Below are 14,621 nucleotides of genomic sequence, written 5' to 3' on the forward strand. Positions count from 1 at the left end.
CCTGTAGGAGTTTCCTTCATCCCCTTTTTAGAAAACATTTTAACAAATGCAAAATTTTTTGTAATAATTAATAAATTTAAAACGGCTATATCTAGTAAATCTAGATTTTGTAGCAATAGATATAGGTAATTCGTTCACCCGCGTAAGTTTGGAACATTCCAGAACTTCTAACATTTCATCTGTCCTTAAAAGCATGTTTTCAACATATAAATGTATTTTAGCAAGTTAATCAATTAAAATCTAGCTGCAATCTAAAGATGTTTTATCTATAGTCTCTGTTTGCTGACAAACTAAACTACGACAGCAAAGCATAAACCTATTGTCAAGAATAGAGCTAAACCAACCTGCCTTTGTGAATCATAACTGTTGGCACTCACCTACAAGAAGTTCATTAAACGTGAACAGAAACGAAGAAGTTTGAAAACCGCCATGTTCTGCTGTGACTTTTAAATAGAAAAACATTTACGGGTTCGTCTTTGGCAAAACAATAACCTTTTTTGTTTTGTTGTAGCAGATAATAGGGGAAACCTAATTGAGGCATCCTTTTTATTAGGTTTTTTAAAAATGGCGATCTGAATATCTGAAAGATAGATAGATGGATATGTACAGGCAGAGATGAGCACTTGAATTAATATGCTTACTCAAAGCCCATGAGCTCAACTCTAAACAAATTGAACTGAATAGATTTTCTGCTCCCTTTTACTGATTTTAGAATTGATTGACTCGGCAGATCCTACCAGTAAAAATTGAATTGGATCGGCTCTTTACTGTCATCATAGGAGAATTGAAATTATTCATTCTCTACTTTTAGTAAACAAAACGACTCAACATGCATTAATGCTTCACTTTATCATTACTATATCTATTATTATTGCTGCATCAAAAAATGCATTATGGGCAGTTAAATCCTAAGTAAATGGATCACTTATTTGAAACGTGCAGAAGCAAGGCAAGAATACCTCAATACCATTGTGTATATTCTATTGGTCGATAATATGTGCTACATACTAATATAATATCATTCTATGGTTTACCGTGCACTGCCAATAAATTTAGTTGTTCTGTTTTTATTGCAGTTCAACTAAATGTTATTATTTTAGTTCCGTATCATTTCGTTAGGTCTATATGGGCTAATCATCCAAAAGGGTGCATTTGTTTTTATACTTGCAATGTCATGCTTATATGTACTGTATTTACCCTCTTGAACTCATCTGCTAGAAAAGCTTTTATAACTGCTCGCCATGTAATGATTCGTACGCGTGGCTGTTCAGGTGATCAACGCATGGTTCTGGGGCTTCATTGATATCCTTTAACTTGGAGATTAGTAACGTTCAAAAAGAAACAAGTTGTTTCTTTTTGAACGTCTGCAATTCAAGCAGCAAGGAAACGTTATTACTACCCGTCCACTAGTGGTGGAACTTGACTACTAACTATAAGCCATTTATTAACACCCATAGTGGTTATTGCAGAACTCTACATTCCATTTGTCTAAGAGAAGTCGAGTAGTAATTGTTACCCTCAATCTAACAGTGGTGGAACTTAGATATACTAACTATAGATTAGTTGTAATACCAAGAGTAGAAGCAGAGACAACCCATAGTGGCCATTGTCAAACTCGACATTCCATTTATCTAAGAGAGCTAAGTCAAGTAGTAATTGTTCCCCTTAATGGTGGTCGTTGGCAACTACCCATGTATGTTTCAATTGGCCAGAAAGCCTTTACAAAGGCTCGCCTTACTACATGTACAAAATATTGATCACAGATAACAGAGTCAACAGGTTCACGTAATTTTTTCCCCAACAAATTAAAAATACTATTATTAATTTAAATGGTTATTGTTTTGCCAAAAACGAACTAGTAAGTGTTTTTCTATTTAAAAGTCACAGCAGAACATGGCGGTTTCCAAACCTCTTTGTTTCTGGTTTAGGATGAGGTTTAGGCTGAAGAGTTGTAAACTTGGTAAGTAACTGTATTATACAATAACTTAAACTGCATTAAGTAAACTTGATGCAGTTTTAAATTGCAGCAACTTAACTAACTCTATCTCTACTAGTGAGCTTCTTCAACATTAGGCCTAAAATATTTCTTACTGATATATCTTTATATTACAGAAATGGGAGTATGCATTTTAGTCCTACTGTAAAAATAATAACGTTTTTTTGCAGCTGGTTACCCGGTTTCCGTGGACTACCAAAAATTTAAACGTTGCTTTTGTCTGTTCAATTTATTGATTCTCACGCATAATTGTTTATCGAACTTGAAAAACTTAAATACCAAAATAGCAACAAAAATACCAAATGTTCGCAATAACTTAAATGCATGTGAATGAGCAAAAATTTCCATAGTAAAAGAGTTAATATTTGCTACACAAACAGTCAAATGGCTTAGCTAATGCGTGTGGTTAAGTTAGTGGTTAAATAATAGAGATGGCTGTTTTAAAACCTATTAATATCTAAATCCAGCTTTAAAAATAATATCAGTCTTTTCTGAAAGGTAGATAAGCTATTTAGCATTGCATATTTAAAAAGCGCGATAACAACGCTAGCTTGTGATAAAACTGTGCTTTTTGAGCTCATTTTTCTCGGCGTCCGGCCCATTTAAACGTCATGTAACAAGCTGCAAGCAATTTTAAATAGTTTATATCCCTTTCATAAAAAACTGAAACTATTTTACAGGCTGGATTTAGATAATAATGGGTTTTAAGACACCAATCTCTATTATTCTAAATCGGACTAAACTTTACTAACTTCCGTTTCTGAAAAAGCTAGGTTTTGTCACATATTTATGGGCGGAGCTTGTAATGCCGATTGTGTTGTTTTCGAAACGGATATTGCAACGCTTTAAAAAAGCCTGAATGACTTTGAAGGTTAGTGGACTAATCTTTATTTTGATTACAAAATCAGAATCCGCGTGTCTGATTTACCTAGTAAATACAATAAAAGTTGTTCGTGACAGTTATGGTTTAAGGATCATAAACTATTAGTTGTGTAAATGAAATACATTTGTAAAGGAATTACAGTATTGAAAAAGAACTGATTTTGTATTTTTGAGTGAATTGAACTGATTTATTTGAGTTGGGATAGCTATAGAATTTAGCTACTTCAGCTACTTAGCTAGTAAATCAATACTGAATTGAATCAATTCTAGCATTTTTTATCATATGAAATAATTGAGAATTAAACTGTCAATTTCCTGAAGAGAATTGAATTCAGTCGAGTCATTTTTAAAGCCTTTAAAACATATCTGGGTACGGGTAAGTGCAGCTATGCGCTGGTAGGTACAGGTAGGTAGGTAGATACATGTAAGTACAGCTAGGTTCGGGTGAGTACAGAAAAGTACAGGTAGGCACAGGTAAGTACTGTTAGCTACAGATATGGATGGATAGATAAATAGACAAATAGATAAGTAGATACAAGTATAGTAATAAAACCATTTGAGAATTATTCCTATGATAGCACTAGTGAAAGACCCCAATATTATACTGGTCATTACATAGAATAACTCATCCATGACAATCTCAACCATGACAGCTTTATGACAGCTCCTTTATTGTGAACTTCTGTTGCTGCTCACAGTTGATAGTTTAGTAGCAGTCTAGAGTCTTACTAGGAGGTAAATCATAATTGGCTTCTATGAATCGCTGACTCAGCGCAGACACATGCTTAGCTGTGTCTGCGACACATGCTTAGCTGTCAGTTGATGAGCTGCATTGGACTTTCTACCAAAGATAAGGCAGAGCCACTATTGTGAACTCCGCATTAGTTGCTCTTACATAATCAGTAGATCATACCACTATTGATGCATCTTAACTGCTTGCATTCGTGTGGTGATTAAATGGTAGCCTATGCTTTTAATGCTGCCGTAGCAAACAGCAGTTAGGGTAACAGTTGAGTAATGTTCAAATTTTGCAATGCCAGATGACCAAACTTTCCCTAAATGCACAGTGGGTGTAAAGCATGGTTATTTTGCTGTGTGAAAATACTGCAGACAGTTCTTGACCATTATGAGAAACACTTGCGACTCCGTTGGGTACCCTGACCTTACTAGCACCCTTACTAGTACCCTTACTAGTGCCCTTACTAGTACCCTTACTAGTACCCTTACTAGTACCCTTACTACTACTAATAGACAGCATTAGATGAGTGCCTGCCTTTTGATACACGAATATAACTGTAGCCTGAGGTTTGTGTTCGTAGTTCAGGTTGGTTGGTTACATCTACTAGCCTTTTCTTTATAGGACAGACAGGATCATATAAAGGTGGGTATGTAACCACATGGAAATTCCAATGTGAACATATAGTATACAGTTACCATTATACAGCTACAGTATACAGAGCATACAGAGAGTGTCAGTCACCTCTGATACTGTACATATCGCCTACTATAATAATACGTACTGATCAGTACACAAGCCTTGAGATATACACAAGTAATAAACGCTTTGTTCAAATAAAGCAGTTGACTAAGTTTCATTGAATGTAAGTGTGGCAGTAACTCTTATAGTAACTACTCAGTCTGAACACGGAACAAGGTCAAGAAGTAGAATAAGGATGAAGGTTGTATGCGCAGGTGTTGATGTCACAATCACTGGGCATTTGAAAATCATGCCATCTGGTGGGCTAAAATGAAATTAACTATCATCTGCCTGTCTTCATCAGTTGTGAGTATTGCGTCAATATGGAGATTGTCTTCGTATGCCACTGCCAATTCTATACTGGATACGTGATTGATGCTGCCATAGGAATAAACTAATGCTCCACTGGGTCAAGTGTGACAGCCAATCAGAAAGAGATAGCGCACTCCCTGACTGATTTGTATCTGCCTAAACTGACAGTCACTTGTTTATACTAGCTCCGATTGCTTACATTTGGTAGATCATTTCTCTCCTGCCTGATGTTCTCTTTCTACGTCAACCACTCTGTTTGGCAAGAAATAGGACTCACTTCAAGGTATTTACTTGACTGTATAAATGCTTCAACTATTATCTGTTGTTCATCATGTTGTTTTGACAATTCTGTTTAGTTTCAATTAATAACTACTAATATTCGTTACAGCGGGTACTGTATTTCTTACACCATTAAGAACAGTGAAAAGCCTAAAATTTTCTAAAAATTGATGCCTTGCCCTTTAAAACGGTGGTGCGCCCATGTGGAGCCTGAGTTCTAAAGTTTTTGGTGTGACTTTAGTAATACAGCAGATGTGTGCTGCTAATTGCTATATACTGTTTAATAAGCCATCTAAAATGGCATCCATAAAGGGACACACTTATGAAGCTCAGCTTAAACTTGGAGCAGCGGCGAGCAAGTTACGCCACCATATGTGGGTGGATTGTTGGTGCATGGGCTAAGGTAAAGCCAGCCTCAATAGTCAGAGTTTTAGAGAAAGCCGGCATCAATGTTGAACCACAACTAACCATCGAGTCTGACTCAGACAATGGTGAGAAGTAACCCAGAATGTTGAACAGAATGTTGAAAGAAGAGTGAATATTTTATTCAATGAAGTTTACGGTTTTGCTTAACTTGTTGTTTTTTCAAATGCATCTTATAACAGGGACCAGGGATAATAATACTTATAATACGAGGGAATTGAGACTGTCCCCCCTATGATATGAGGAACTATACAGAGTGGAAAATACAGCTTTTATCATTAGATACACCTGGTGTTCTTCAAGTTATATAAACTTGCAGACGAGGAACTAATTTTAAGCTATAATAATACTACTTGTGGTTAATCATTTATTACTAATCTCATGCTCTGAATGGTACAAGTTTTTTTTGGTTTTAATATCTGTCTCTTATTCAAATGTACATAATTATACACCATTTATTATAAAAACTGCCATATAGTAACAGCTTTTTATGGCAGTTTTTAACTTAAAGCTATTTTATTTTTGGCAGTACGTGAGCTACCTGATTTCACACTATCTGTAATATATCATTGTTTACTAGTTAGATGTACTCTGCTACATTAGAGAGGTATACCCTTTAGAAAGCTTAGAAAACTTTAGAAAGCATTAGAAAGCTTTTTGCTTCTGTTAATTGTTTGGGTTTTAAAAGTGTAGACATCATAGATTAACTGAACTATTTTCCGTGACACCTACAGTTCCTTTTGACAGCTATGAGATAGATGGTATATTACTTTTATTCAGCAACACTATAATTAGTGGTTTTTCTATATTCTTCATATAGTTCTAGAGATGACGGATAAATAATTTTAAAGACTCAGTCAAAATAACATAGAGCTGGTCTTGATTTGCTAGACGCTTCATTTATTTGTAAATTAGCTGTTGGTCAGATACTGCCTGGCTCCATAAAAATTTCTAATAAAAAATGAAAAATGTTTTGTAAAAAAATTGATAAGAAAAATACTGTTTTTATAACTAGTATGTGAAAATATGATTCCGACACATATGGCAGTCATTTCTTGCTGGGCTTTGGAAATCTGCCTCCTTAAATATTTTTTGTGCATTTTAAGCGTGCAAAATATAACTGCATTTTTGCTGTAATACTATTTTACAAACAGGGAGACTGACAACAGTCACAAAACTTCTACAAACTCCAGACCCTTTAAACTTAACAAATTTAAACCTAAAATAGAATATAAAAGTCTTTTTACACCTGCAGACTGTTGTTGTTGTGCGCCATCAATATGGCATTTGCTTCTCTGGTATAGATAACTCCTCCTTTGGATATCCTGTATCATTTGTTGACCTTTTTTAGGGGTCACCCAATTTACAAGAGTTGCGTTCCATTTCATCTATTTTGAAGGCCTGCCTAATCTTTTGAATAACTGCTGAGTAGTAGGGTCAAACGTTTTATCAAGCAATTTGGAAAGGGTTAGAGAAAGTTGACGAGCTTTCGAAACAAGTTTGACCTCAAAGATAAGGCAGCACATTGAAGTAAACACTGAACAGCTAATGCCATGCCAGTTGAGATGAAGGCTATAATACTTGAGCGCCTGTTGACAATTTGAGAGCTAGTTGCAAAGTACGTAGTAACAGTGTTAAGTCTTGATGTGTTGATATTCTTGTGTTTTTCACAATACTCAGGCCTTCAGTATCTTTCTTAAGAACCCACAATGTTTTAAAAGACTCCTTGGGTTTAACATGTCTCGAACTAACTGATTTAGCTTAACTGATATTTTTAGGGGTCACCCATTTTACAAAAGCTGGGTTCCATTTCATCTGTTTTGAAGGCCTGCCTAATTGTTTGAATAACTGCTGAGTAGTAGGGTCAAACATTTTAGTCAGAGAAGAGTTAGAGGAAGTTGATGAGCTAATGGAATTAGTTTGACCTCAGGTCAAGATAAGGCAACGCATTGACGTAAACACTCAACTGCTTATGCTCTACCAGTTGAGATGAATACTTGAGCATCTATTAATAATTTGGTAGCTAATAAGATGAAGTTTGTGACAATTTTGGACAGAGTGTTGAAAGAAGAGTGAATATTCTATTCAATAAAGTTGACTAAGTTTACTGTTTTGCATAACTTGTTGTTTTTTATATGTTTTATAATGCATCTTATAATATAGTGCGCCTTATATATTGCTTAAGTACAGAACTTGACCAGGGAATTGAGACTGTGCCTTATGATATGATGAACTATATGGAGTGGAAAATACAGCATTTATCATTAGATACACCTGGTGTTCTTCAAGTTTATAAACTTATAGATGAGGAACAAGTTTTACGCTATAGTAATACTACTTGTTGTTAATCTTTTATTACTAATCTCATGCTCTGAATTATACAAGTTCTTCTGGTTTAAATATCTCACTCTCCTATTCAAATGTACATATACAGTTATACACCATCTACTATAAAAACTGCCATATAGTAACAGCTTTTTATGGCAGTTTTTAACTTAAGGCTATTTTATTCTTGGCAGTACATGAGCTACCTGATTTCACACTATCTGTAATATATCATTGTCTACTAGTTAGATGTACTCTACTACATTAGAGAGGTATACCGTTTAGAAAGCTTAGAAAACTTTAGAAAGCATTAGAAAGCTTTTCCCTTCTGTTAATTGTTTGGGTTTTAAAAGTGTAGACATCATAAATTAACTGAACTATTTTCCGTGACCCCTACAGTTCCTTTCGACAGCAATGAGATGGACGTTATATTACTTTTATTCAGCAACACTAATTAGTGGTTTTTCTATATTCTTCATATAGTTCTAGAGATGACGGATAAATAATTTTAAAGACTCTGTCAAAATAACATAGAGCTGCTCTTGATTTGCTAGACACTTCATCTATTTGTAAATTAGCTGTTGGTCAGATATCGCCTGGCTCCATAAAAATTTCTTGTGAAAAATAAAAATGTTTTATAATAAGTATGATAAAAAAGTACTGTTTTTATAACTAATATGTGAAAATTTGATTCCGACACATATGGCAGTCATTTTTTGCTGGGCTTTGGAAACTTTCCTCCTTAAACATTTTTTTGTTGATGAGATTAATTTGATCTCGTTTGTCTTTATCAAGTTCAAATTTTATCAATCTGAACGGTGTGCATTTTAAGCGTGTGAAATATAACTGAATTTTTACTGAAATACGATTTTACAAACAGGGAGATTCATAACAATCACAAAACTACTACAAACTCCAAATACTTTAGATTTAATACATTTAAACCTAAAATAGAATATAAAAGTCTTTTTACACCTGCAGACTGTTGTTGTTGTGCGCCATCAATATAGCATTTGCTTCTCTGGTATAGATAACTCCTCCTTTGGATATCCTGTATCATTCGTTGACCTTTTTTAGGGGTCACCCAATTTACAAGAGTTGCGTTCCATTTCATCTATTTTGAAGGCTTGCCTAATCGTTTGAATAACTGCTGAGTAGTAGGGTCAAACATTTTATCAAGCAAGTCGGAAAGGTTAGAGGAAGTTGATGAGCTAATGGAATTAGTTTGACCTCCGGTCAAAGATAAAGCAGCACATTGATGTAAACACTTAGATTCTTATGTCCTACTAGTTGAGATGAAGGCCATAATACTCCAACCTGTATTGATAACTAGTTAGCTAGTTAGAAAATACATAGTAACAGTGGTAAGTCTTGATGTGTTGGTATCCAAGTGTTGTTCACAATCCTCAGGCCTTCAGTGCCTCTCTTAAAAATCCACAATATTTAAAAGACTCTTTGGGCTCAACAATGTCTCAAACTAAGTGATTTAGCTGAACTGATATGTTTCCAGAAACCATTAATAGCAATAGTTGTTATTTCAATATAGAACTATATATCAAAGTAGATCATAAATATAGAAAAAAAAACTAATAAGGCTATAACAAACTTCTCTCACAAAAGCTTACGAGATACTTTTTGATAATTTCTGAGCTCCAATCAACCATCTGTGTTTGACAACCTATACCTACTTTTTACTGCTTACTCAAACCATATACCACCTAATGGTGGTATATGGTTTGAGTTTGAAGAAAAAATGGTCTTCACTTTAGTCAACTATCAATCGGCTTAGAGTAGCTAGTTCTTTTCATAAAAAAGATATATCATAAAATATATAAGTTGTATTGTTGGATAATGTACATGTATATAATCTATATGTATAATCAAATCTCAGCGTTTGTCTGTCTGTCATCTGTAATTCGTCTGTCCAGTTATAGTGATAAAGTTTTGAGAATGAAAAATCCATTTCATGGTGGAGTTGATCACAGAACCTCCAGTTTTAGAGCTGTCAAGCTTAACTACTAAACAACGCATTTAACTAAGCAAGGAGAATAATAATAGCAAAGGTATTCATTACATCGATTTAAATATGCATAACGATGTTGCATCACCCGCTACGATTACCACTGGTAATAAAAACAGCTTGAGGACAGTTGCAGGTAATTTAATGTAAAGCTAACGCAGGTAGGGTAATGTTTATAAGCTGCTTTTTAATACTTGTGCAACACCAGGCATTCACTTAGTATAGACATATATCTAAATGTATCTAGCAGTTCGCTGCGTGCTAAAGAGTCAGTTGACGACGCATGAACAAAAGAGGCAATTTTATTGTATTACACTGTTTTGATTTTCAAGAACTTTTATCAGATCAGTTTAATAACAGGTTAGATACCTCCTTGCACAGAAAGAATTACCTTCTCTCTTTATTAACAATCACGTCTAGGGACAAGGGACAAGCACTGTTTATTCAACATTCCTTTGCTTGTAGGGGGTGAACAGTCTATATGTACATGTAACCAGACCTCAAAGTCCACTGTGCACCCGCATCAGCAACCACACATTTCAATGTATGTACTGAATACACAAAATATTTATTTGCTAAAACATATTTGCTTTATACTCAAGATACAAAACAACACAGTAATTGGTTTGTGAGTACAAGTGATAAGCTGCCAACCTATATACATGTATAGTAATCACTTCTAGTTTGTGGCTTTAGCTACCAAACCCCCTCCCTTCCTCACCTTTGCTGTATCGTGGAACTTTGAAAAATGTGGCTACTTGAGTTTGTTCATCTTCAGTTGATACTGAAAACTTATGTTTAACATTTGTTTCCTTCGTTCACGATATCAGAAACGAAAATTCCTAATTTCTATTGATGGTTGCTTAGGTTGGGTTGATAGTATGTACACCTAATCATTGGTAATGGTGTCGAAACCGCTACTCGTTGCAGTCCACCACACAACTAAACCTTGATTTGAGTGATAGTGTACATGGGCCTTTAGTTAATGTTAGTTTAAACAGCTAACTACAACAGTAGAAGAGTGTGAGATGTCTTTTCTCTGCTAGGGTTGTGACTATTATGAATGAATCATAAGTGTGCATTAATTAGTACTCACTGAAGCCCAGACGTAAAAGGCATTGCAGTTGAAATAAGTTCTTGCCTGGATAGTAAGCATGTCACAGCCATGCAATAAGCATTATAATTGCATTAGGTACTTTTACTACTGTCTAGAGTGAATTATACATGCTGTACGACTATTTTCAACTGCGCAGTAAGCAATATTTGCGCAGTGACAATATTGCTTACTGCACAGTGTGCAGTGTTGAATACAGTGTGAGTGTTGCTAGTGTACATTTCAAAATTCTAAATACAGTAGGAACTTTAGCAGTACAATTTAAAAACATGTGCTGCCCATTTTTTGTGAGAATTCATCACAGAATCAAGTAATGAGTTGACTTTTACACAACCCCAACCCAATTGCAAGATGTAAATGCTGCTCAAAACTTGATCATAAGAAGGCAAACAAATTGATCACAATTACCACATTATATATGATTTAAATGAGAATTTGTTACAGCTTTCATATAATACGGCTATCCGATTGCGGTTTGTAGAAATGGTTCAATGATAATAATGCATGACTCCCTATTTTGAAATTATAAAGAAATTATAGCTGAAGTTCATGAGTTTGCTAAAAATAGTATCTGACACTCTTGTACAAGTGTCTGTACAATGCAGTACTGACACTTGGTAAGCCAGCAGTGTCAGTTGATCCACGGTATCAACTTTACACTAATATGCAGTTGCAGTACAGAGAGTGTTGATGAGCTGATGGAACAGTTCAGCAAGTATTGATGATTTGATAGAACAGTTCAGGGAGTATTGATCAGTTGATGGAACAGTTCAGGGAGTGTTGATGAGTTGATGGAACAGTTCAGGGAATATTGATGAGCTGATGGAACAGTTCAGGGAGTGTTGATCAGTTGATGGAACAGTTTAAAGAGTGTTGATCAGTTGATGGAACAGTTCAAGGAGTGTTGTTCAGTTGATAGAACAGTTCAGGTAGTGTTGATCAGTTGATAGAACAGTTCAGGTAGTGTTGATGAGTTGATGGAACAGTTCAGGGAATATTGATGAGCTGATGGAACAGTTCAGGGAGTGTTGATCAGTTGATGGAACAGTTTAAAGAGTGTTGATCAGTTGATGGAACAGTTCAAGGAGTGTTGTTCAGTTGATAGAACAGTTCAGGTAGTGTTGATCAGTTGATAGAACAGTTCAGGTAGTGTTGATGAGTTGATGGAATAGTTCAGGGAGTATTGATGAGTTGATGGAACAGTTCAGGGAGTGTTGATGAGTTGATGGAACAGTTCAGGTAGTGTTGATGAGTTGATGGAACAGTTCAAGGAGTGTTGATCAGTTGATAGAACAGTTCAAAGAGTGTTGATGAGTTTATGGAACAGTTCAGGGAGTGTTGATGAGTTGATGGAACAGTTCAGGGAATATTGATGAGCTGATGGAACAGTTCAGGGAGTGTTGATCAGTTGATGGAACAGTTCAGGGAATATTGATGAGCTGATGGAACAGTTCAGGGAGTGTTGATGAGTTGATGGAACAGTTCAGGGAATATTGATGAGCTGATGGAACAGTTCAGGGAGTGTTGATCAGTTGATGGAACAGTTTAAAGAGTGTTGATCAGTTGATGGAACAGTTCAAGGAGTGTTGTTCAGTTGATAGAACAGTTCAGGTAGTGTTGATCAGTTGATAGAACAGTTCAGGTAGTGTTGATGAGTTGATGGAATAGTTCAGGGAGTATTGATGAGTTGATGGAACAGTTCAGGGAGTGTTGATGAGTTGATGGAACAGTTCAGGTAGTGTTGATGAGTTGATGGAACAGTTCAGGGAGTGTTGATCAGTTGATAGAACAGTTCAAAGAGTGTTGATGAGTTTATGGAACAGTTCAGGGAGTGTTGATCAGTTGATAGAACAGTTCAAAGAGTGTTGATGAGTTTATGGAACAGTTCAGGGAGTGTTGACGAGTTGATGGAACAGTTCAGGGAGTGTTGATGATTTGATGGAACAGTTCAGGGAGTGTTGATGAGTTGATGGAACAGTTCAGGGAGTGTTGATGAGTTGATGGAACAGTTCAGGGAGTGTTGATGAGTTGATGGAACAGTTCAGGGAATATTGATGAGTTGAGGGAACAGTTCAGGTAGTGTTGATGAGTTGATGGAACAGTTCAGGGAGTGTTGATCAGTTGATAGAACAGTTTAGGGAGTGTTGATGAGTTGATGGACCAGTTCAGGGAGTGTTGACGAGTTGATGGAACAGTTCAGGGAGTGTTGATGAGTTGATGGAACAGTTCCAAGAGTGTTGATGAGTTGATGGAACAGTTCAGGGAGTGTTGATGAGTTGATTGAACAGTTCAGGGAATATTGATGAGCTGATGGAACAGTTCAGGGAGTGTTGATGAGTTGATAGAACAGTTCAGGGAGTGTTGATGAGTTGATGGAACAGTTCAGGTAGTGTTGATGAGCTGATGAAATGAAACAATGAAGCAATGAATATGCAACAGATTTTCAAGTTTCTTTGAAGGCTCACACCAACTTCTACTACTAAATGCTTTACTTGTTGACTGAGCATTTCCTTTTGGTGACAAGACTCATAGAAAAAGTGAATATTTACAGCATAATAATTGATTATGATTGTGACTTGAATAAGTGGCTGTTTTTGAAGACTGTAAGATAGAAGTTTATTTGAGTTTATCTTTGTATTGCAATAGAGATATGAATCTAATATGACTTGAATTAACTTAATTTACTATTACATTACTTTTTTTGTCTCAAGTCATTTCAATACATCTTCTGGCCAGTTTCCTTTCTCTCATCATTTTCTAGTTGGTTTTTGTGCCATCGTATTTAAAGCACATCAATTACCTTTATCATATATTTCGGTACATAAGAGACTTGGCTTTCGTATGAGCCTACATATATTCAATACACAAAGAATAATTAAACTATGAAAAACAGAGTGTCAAAAGTATGTCCTGCAACAAAAAAACACTTGGTTACGGTTCCCACAATGTGATGTCATAATTATCATTTAGCCTTAGGCCGTCAATTCCTTTCACTGCCATTGAAGCTGCGCTTTTCTGTGACATTCGGTGCTCTTAAACCTAGTGAGCGCTAATAATAAATTAGGATTCTAAGATAATTAACAATGCCCGGAGATAGTGCTAACGCTCGACCAATACAAACACATGTTCTGGGTTAATAGATTTTGGGTGATGGTTAGATTTTGCTTTTTGTCATCCCTTTGTTCATTTTAAACATTTGTAGTAATTATTATCACATCGTTTCATATATAAGATTCTAAATGCTTTCTAAATATGATTATGGTTCAATAAATAAATTGTCGTTGATGAAGGTAATGAAATCAGATTGATTAAGTTGTGATCTGCAGTAACGTGGCCCTAGGACTATATGGAAATTGCTGTTTCGCAAGATCACGTAATGCTTGAAATTAATTAGCCTCAGTCATGCCCCTCAACATTACAATAAAAAGAGAGAGCTAGTGCATAATATCATCAGAAAGATATACTATGCTGCTTGGAATCTGAGCTATTTATCATAGAAATAATTTGTACATGTAGAGCTAATGACACTGATTACTTTTTCATCTTCATTGGTTCTTTGGAGTTATCCTACCTTTGCCTGCAACTAGCATCATTATCGTAGTTGATCAATAAGCGGTAAGAGCAGACAACACCGAATATTAAAATTATGATGTCATAACTTCCGATCCTATAACATTGAACTTTTTTGCAGTAGAGCTTTGGGAATTCTCATAAACACCAACCAAATGTCTGTCTCACCATGTCAAACAATGGCTCATTTGAAAGCCAAGATATTGAAGAACCTGACTAAGCT

This window comes from Watersipora subatra, chromosome 6 (genome assembly GCF_963576615.1).
Source record: "Watersipora subatra chromosome 6, tzWatSuba1.1, whole genome shotgun sequence".
NCBI classification, from domain to species: domain Eukaryota; kingdom Metazoa; phylum Bryozoa; class Gymnolaemata; order Cheilostomatida; family Watersiporidae; genus Watersipora; species Watersipora subatra.